This window comes from Cryptomeria japonica, chromosome 8 (genome assembly GCF_030272615.1).
Source record: "Cryptomeria japonica chromosome 8, Sugi_1.0, whole genome shotgun sequence".
Taxonomy (NCBI): Eukaryota; Viridiplantae; Streptophyta; class Pinopsida; order Cupressales; family Cupressaceae; genus Cryptomeria; species Cryptomeria japonica.
In genome coordinates this window covers 469,376,317-469,383,550 of record NC_081412.1, presented here as the reverse complement: position 1 = coordinate 469,383,550, position 7,234 = coordinate 469,376,317, and positions in this window count along the sequence as shown.

The window sequence follows — 7,234 nt, the reverse complement described above, 5'->3', positions numbered from 1 at the left end:
GTGGCATTACTAGTCAAAGCAGAACTTGAGAAATTACTCGATGTCGGATTCATACGCCCAATTGATTATCCTGAATGGATCTCCAACTTGGTACTTGTTAGTAAACTAGATCGCAGCATCAGAATTTGCATAGATTTCAGAGACATCAATAAAGCTTGTCCAAAGGATGACTTCCCATTGCCCAATATTGACTTGATTGTTGATCTCACAGCAGGTCATGAAATGTTATCATTGATGGATGGATTCTCTAGTTATAATCAAATAAGGATCGCACTCGAGGATCAACACAAAACATCATTTACTTGTCCGTGGGGAACTTTGTGTTGGAATGTCATGCCTTTCGGGCTAAAGAATGGAGGTGCTACATATCAAAGAGCCATGACTACTATCTTTCATGATCTCATGCATGTAACCATGGAAGATTATGTTGACAATCTCTTGGGCAAATCAATAGATAGAAATACACATTTGGACATACTTTCAGTCATCTTTGATTAGTTGGAAAAATACAAAGTAAGATTAAACCCCAAGAAATGTGTCTTTGGAGTAACCTCCGGGAAGCTCCTAGGATTCATTGTATCCAAAAGAGGAATTGAAGCTGATCCAGCAAAAGTTAAGGCCATCTTGGAAATGCAACCTCCAAGAAATATTAGTCAACTTTGGTCCTTACAAGGCAGACTCCAGTCCATCCGAAGATTCATAACACAACTGGCAGATAAGTGTAATCCTTTTCAGCACCTGCAACATAAAAATATCAAATTCAAATGGGATGATAACTGTCAACAGGCTTTCCAGAAGCTCAAAGATTATCTTCTAAATCCGCCAGTTCTAATGCCACCAGTTCCAAATCAACCACTGTTGCTATACATATCAGCTACTCCAACAGCACTGGGGGCACTCTTAGCACAATAAATGGCTGAAGGCAAGGAAAAAGTAGTATACTATATCAGTCGCACATTAGTAGGGTATGAGCTAAACTACACACCAATTGAGTGTGCATGTCTCGCCGTGGTCTTTGCTTCGTAGAAATTGCGACATTACATGCTCACTCATAAGACTAAGTTAGTTGCAAGGATAGACCCATTGAAATATCTTCTCAATAAGGCAACACTTACTGGGCGATTGGCCAAATGGGTAATGATCCTGAGTGAATTTGACATCGAGTATGTGGATAGAAAAGCAATAAAAGGACAAGCCATTGCAGATCAATTAGCAGATGCTCCCATGATAGATGATGTTCCTCTAAGTTCAGAATTTCCAGATGAATCCATTTTGACAATGTCACATGCAAAGCCATGGCAACTATACTTCGACGGCTCATACACACAGCATGGGGAAGGAGCTAGCATCCTCTTTATAACTCCCCAAGGGGATTCTATACCAAAATCATACCACTTGTCATTTCCTTGCACTAACAATATAGCGGAATATGAGGCATTAACAATAGGATTACGAATTGCAGTTCAATGGAAGATCCAGGAACTTTGTGTTTTTGGAGACTCCCAACTGGTCATCCGTTAAGAAACTGATGATTACCAAACAAAAGATGAGAAATTAATGCCTTATAAACAAATGGTGGACGATCTAAAACAACACTTTACAAAGATAGACTTTGAGCAGATACCAAGAGAGTAGAATTGCGCCGCAGATGCCATGGCTACAATTGCTTCCCTGATTGATTTACCTCCAAACGAGACCCGCTATGAGTTCTTGGTGGATAACCTTTTGGTTCCTTCATATGAGATCATGCCTACTGAGACTATATGCGTTGTTGGTCCCAAATCCCAGTTATATGGTTCCATTTTCACATACCTACGTGACAATACTTTACCTCCTGATCTATCAAATAACCAACGTCACACTTTTATTCGCCAATCCTCTCAATATGTCATTTTAGTTGATATCCTATACCGATGAGGTCTAGATGGCACTCTTCTTAGATGTTTAGAAAGCGACGAAGCTCAGATTGCGTTACGGGAAGTGCATGAAGGGATATGTGGTCCACATGCTAGTGGTCCTACCTTGGCCAAGAAACTCATCAGGACTGGATATTACTGGCTCAATATGGAGAAAGACTCATATTAGTTTGTCAAGAAATGTAAGCAATGCCAAATTCATGGAGACCTCATACATGTGCTAGCACAAGAACTTCAACCACTTGCATCTTCTTGGCCCTTTTGTCAGTGGGGACTCGATCTCATAGGCAAGATTCACCCTCCTTCTTCTAATGGTCATAAATTCATTATCACTGCCACAAAGTATTTTACAAAATGGATTGAAGCTGTGCCTCTCACACAAGTTACTGGAAAACAAATTGCTACATTCATCCTTAACTATATCATTTGCCGATACAACATTCCTGTTTCCATTATCACTGATAACGGGCGTCCCTTCAAAAATCAGGATGTTCGTGAACTCTGTGACCGCTTCCATATCTCCCATCGTTTCTCCACACCATATTAGCCCCAAGGTAATGGCCAAGCTGAGGCGTCTAATAAAACAATTCTTAAAATCCTTAAGAAGACAGTCGACGATGTTGGTCGTAATTGTCATATCCAACTTAATCCTGCACTTTGGGCCTACCGCACAAGTGTCTACACACCTACAAGAGCTACACCCTATTCACTTGTCTATGGCACTGAAGCTATCTTGCCTATTGAGGTTGAGCTGCCCTCTTTACGAGTCTCTTTGCAAAACATCATCAATGACGAAGACTATAGGGTCTCTCGCTTACAAGAGCTAGAACTACTCGATGAATGAAGACAAACTGCTTTTAATCATCTCAAGGCTTATCAACAACGAATGAGTCGCAGCTATAATCACAAGGTCAAGCCTCACACATTTGAGGTAGGGGACTTAGTTCTCAGAGAAAATCCCAAAAATCAGCAAGACAGAGAGAAGAAGGGCAAGTTCGAACCAAACTGGCTTGGTCCTTACATCATTACAGCAGCATATGGATCTGGGGCATATCAGCCCTCAACTATAGAAGGTGAACCTTTGGAGGATCCTATCAACAGCATGCACCTTCGCAGGTTCTACACATAGCTCTTCAGAGTATCCTAATTCAAAAAATACAAAAAAAATCAAAAATTTCAAAAATACAAACAAAAAAAAATCATAAAACAAAAAAATCGTTACTTGGTGAAAACCTGGCAAATAGGCGCCTTATGACACAAAAAAACATTGAAAAATCAAAAAAGTAAAGAGAAATAATTTCGTCCAATGGTGAAAACCACTTCAGTGGCACCCTAGGCAAGTACCATGGTGAAAACTGGGTCACCAGTGCCATGCGTAGAGACATTGCTCCTCCCTCCTTTAGGATTCACTTTCATCACTTCACTTTGCACACACTCACGACCAATTCATCCATAATAAACTTACCCATTCCCATCATGGCTTGTTATTGATCTACCCAAGATTGGTTAGCCATTCATAATAAACCCTCCCTTTTCATCCCTTTCCATCCATAATAAAACAGATCCTATCTATGGCTAAGGCAAAATCCTACATCTAGTGATGGGTGTGGAACTGAGAACATCACATGTTCCAAGGAGTAAAGTTTCTTCTAGCTTTCTTCAGTCTATCCACGCACAAATCCGCAATAAAGTAACATTTGCATCACAGATTCGCAATAAAGTTTCATCTTCTCTGCAATAAAGTATCAGTTTCATGGATTTAGTCAATTTCAGATGAGACACAGCAACAACAATGGGCTTCAACAAATCAAATCTTTCAACAAACTCAAACAATATATGGTTCGGTACTATCTATCCTTTCTGTGAAAGTAAACATTGTGACCACAATCAAATAAGACTTATACAAGTGACAAGAGACACTAAACTTGAGGACTCCATTGGATGTTGGTGTCGAGTCTTGGTTTTCTTTTGATTTTATCTTTTGGTGACATGTCTTTTAGCTTTTCTGGGATGTCTCTGACTAGAGATTCTATCTCCAGGATATCTTTGACTAGAAAGGCGAGGATGGGGTATCGTCACCTATTTGTATTTGTTTTCTGTGGATTGTCTCTTAGTAATGCTATGACTTGTCCAAGGATATGAGGACACTATGAGTCTAGTATGAACTAGGGCATTCCTTGTTTGTGACTGTCTTATCTCCATGCAAACAGGTACAATGACTTTCTGGGTCAAACATATGCCTCGATTGTCATAACCTACTTGCCATAATAAAGCTCAATGATGATAACACACAAGAAGCTCTTTCACGTTCATATCTTCTATCTTCCATCCCCCTTTCTTGATTGACTTCCATCATCCTTCTCGAGTCCGCGTAGCCTACTATCACATGACTGAGTATAATGACACACCAAAAACACTTGCATTTCATGTAGTTGCACTTGCATTACCACATATAAGCATTTCATACATACATATATATATATCACAACTGCATCACATCCTGCACACAACACCTGTTAGCACAATTTACATTTGCATTATCATATTCATTTGCATTACATACATTTACATTTGCATCATGCATAACATGTTAAAACATAAAAGAACAAAAATATTGCATTGCATCATATACATATTTGCATCCATAGCATAAAACAAACATCACATAAGAACATCTCATCACATAGGTAAGCATGCATATAGCTGCCACAAAAATGAATCATCTCATATATATAATCAAAACGTGTCATGATACAATGATGTCAAAAATCATATGGCTACAAAAAGCACCCACAGGTGTCTACAATACAAAAAATGGTACAACACTGATACAAAGGGAGCCCTCTACGACTATGATGAACTCCCTCCCTCGGAGCTGCCTAGCCTCGATGGAATCTGAGCCCTTGAAGGACCCGCCCCAGGATCATCCCTCCTATCTCCTCTATTTGGTGGTGGTGGTGGAGGACCCATAACCCCACCACTCGATGCCTGTCTCCTTCGGCTCCCTCCCGTAGCTGTCGCTGTACGCGATGGTCTATGGAAGCTCCTCACCCGCTGTTCTGCTGGCACTGCACCATAGTAGAGGTCTCTCCAGTAGGCAATCTCCTCCCCTGCCCACAGGACATAAGCATATCCTGCCCCTATATCCTCCGCTGCCTATCTCCCGACCCTTAGTGCTGTCTCAGCCTCTGTATAGCGCTGGATAGCCTGATCTCGCTCCTACTCGGTATCTCTGAGCCTCGTCCTAAGCCGATCCCTCTCCCTCTCTAGCTCCTGGATCTCATCTACCTAGCCCTGGCAGATCTCCCTCAGCTCTAGCAGCTCATCCTCTACTGGGTCAGCCCCCTCTACCTCTGCCTGTGGCTCCCCTTGTATGGGTGCCTGTCCCTGTACCTGTACTGGTACCTATCTCTATCCCTATCCCTACACTTGTACCTATCTAGGACCCTGTGCTACTAGCACCTTTAGCGGCAATCCACCATGACCCCTCACCACCCGAGCCTGCCTCTCCTCACCACCCTCCCTCCGAGGTGCAACCCGCCTCTCTCCAACTGCTCCCCTCCTCCTCTGTCGGCCTCTGCCCCCATCACCTCCACCATCATCATCATCCCCACCCCCATCTCCCTCTAATGGCTCTCCCGGATCCGTCAACTGTGGGAATGGATGCTCTGCCCAGTATGTTGTGTACTCTGCATCCATCCTGGCATCCTCAATCTCCGGCCACATGTCCCAGGGTAGGGGCATCATCTCTACCAGTTGTGTCACTGCCTGATCATACGACAGAAAAGGCCCAAACTGTGCCTGATCCCTGACTGTCCGTGCATACAAGCCTGAGCCCCAGGGCATCCTCTGAATCTGGCCAAACTATCAGCCAACCCTGTCCACAAGTTGTCTCTCTAGCACATAGGGTGTCTGCCCAATCAGGTACCTACTCCGGAAGGTGTAGGGAAGCTCAACTGCATCATCCTCCCACTGCTCATAGCCCAGGTATGGTCTCCATATGACCATGTCAATGTCATCTATCACCCACCGCCAGTGCTCTAGCCTGCTAATCCGTGGCTGTGATGTGATCATATCATATAGGTGCACAAAACTGCGTCCATGTCTCCTGCCCCTGAAGTGTATCGGTTGGATAACTGGCAGATGCTCATAGGCCCATACCTGCAGCAATGTCACTCCGCAGCCCAATCCTACTGATCCATGATACACGAACTGATGAAGCTCATAATACAAATGAGCCAGCACACACAGTCCCTAGGCATATCTAGTGTGCTGTGTCACCAGTGTCTCCAGTGCTCCTCCCCAGCCCACAGCCAACCCCCGTGTCACCCTATCCGAACACAGAAACCCACTGATAGCTCCTCCTATCACTGTCGGCAATGCTAACCCTGTGGTTGTCGTGGTGTCCCATGCCACATGTTCTGCTCTCATCTCCAGTCCTGGGTCCTGGAACACCCATCTCAGGGCCTCCCTGTCTCCATCTCGATCGTATGGGATCAGCTCCTCATCGATCGGTATCTTTAGAATCTTGTAGACATCCTCCAGGGTGACTGTCATCTCCCCCATCGGCAAATGGAATGTGCATGTCTCAGAGTGCCATCTCTCAGCTAATGCAGTCAGCAAACCCATGTTTGCCCAAAACTCGGGCACATACAGAACATGTCTCAAACCCATCTCCTCAATGGCAGCTCTGTCCTCGAAAGACAACTTAGGTCGCGACCTTTGAGTCGATGGGAATCTCTCTCATGACTCCAGCATCAGAAAATACTCCTGCAGTCAAGCAAATCACTCATGTCAGTCATAGTGGCATTCACTGTTCATCACAAAATGCTACTTTTTATCCAAATGCATATTGCTATCTATCCTAGTGACACTCACTGTTTATCACAAAGTGTTGCTTCTATCCTAGTGGTACTCCCTGTTCATCACAAAGTACTACGTGTGTGACACTCACTGTTCATCACAAAGTGTTACTCACATTTGCACTCCCTATTCATCACAAAGTGCTGCTCATACTTTAGTACTCCCTGTTCATCACAAAGTACTCTATCTTGGTACTCACTGTTCATCACAAAGTGCCTTGATCTATCCTAGTCTTCCCTAGAGGACTTGCTTGAGTGTATCCTCTCAGCAGCTTATCCAATTGACAACGTATGTTCATCACAGAACTGTCGATTTGACCTAGAAGACAAAACTAAACACAAACGCACTTACCTGACATAAATGCACTTTCAGACTGCACAGATGCACCTGAAAAACACAGATGCACCTGATTGACACAGACATGCCTATGCTCTTCACAGAGGTGCCTGGGCGAC